General features: G+C 37.9%; 1 non-coding gene across 1 annotated transcript; it reads left to right on the forward strand.

The window, feature by feature from the left end:
* Positions 1-471: 471 nt before the first annotated feature.
* On the forward strand, positions 472-544 carry TRNAE-CUC (transfer RNA glutamic acid (anticodon CUC)). The gene has a single exon. It is a non-coding gene; the product is annotated as a tRNA-Glu (tRNA).
* Positions 545-774: the final 230 nt, after the last annotated feature.

A 774-nucleotide genomic window follows, 5' to 3' on the forward strand; every position in this document is an offset into this window, starting at 1 on the left:
GCCCCTTGTTATGAATCAGAGACCGGCACATTTCTCCTATTCTAAATTCCAATAGCTCTTTTTTATACTTTTTTTGTTAACATCTTTATTGGAGTATAATTGCTTTACAATGGTGTGTTAGTTTGTGCTGTATATCAAAGTGAATCAGCTATACATCTTTTTTATACTTTTAAAAATATATCACCTTTTGTGGAGGATTCCTGGACTGAATGTCAATATTATGACATAGTATGAGTGTGTTACGTGTTCGGTAATTGCAATCATTGTTGCTTTTGTTGTGGTCATCCATTTACAATGCTCGGTGTCAGTTTATTTATCTCTTGTAAAAATAAAATACAGTGTGTGTGTGTGAAAAAATATATATATGCCTAAAAAAAAAAAAAAAGAAAGTATATGAATTTGAGAGTCTACAGTTTTAAGTAACGGCCTACACATTATAATAATAGCAACTTTAAATAGAATCCAGGGAATTCCCTGGTGGTCCAGTGGTTAGGACTCGGCGCTCTCACTGCCGAGGGCCCAGGTTCAATCCCTGGTTAGAGAACTAAGATCCCACAAGCCATACGCAGTGCAGAATGAATGAATGAATGAATGAATAACTAAACAAAATCCAAAATCCAAGAGTCGGAGACCTCGAGAATAGGAGGGGCTGATAACAGAGATTCTGGGGGAAGCAAAGAAAGCCATTCTAGGGCATTCTGAGAGACAATAAAATAAGGCGAAGCAGTGTTGGGTGTCTGGAGCCAGGGATCCCAATCAGGGATCAAGGGTCAG

The sequence above is a fragment of the Globicephala melas genome, chromosome 15 (genome assembly GCF_963455315.2).
Source record: "Globicephala melas chromosome 15, mGloMel1.2, whole genome shotgun sequence".
Classification (NCBI taxonomy): domain Eukaryota; kingdom Metazoa; phylum Chordata; class Mammalia; order Artiodactyla; family Delphinidae; genus Globicephala; species Globicephala melas.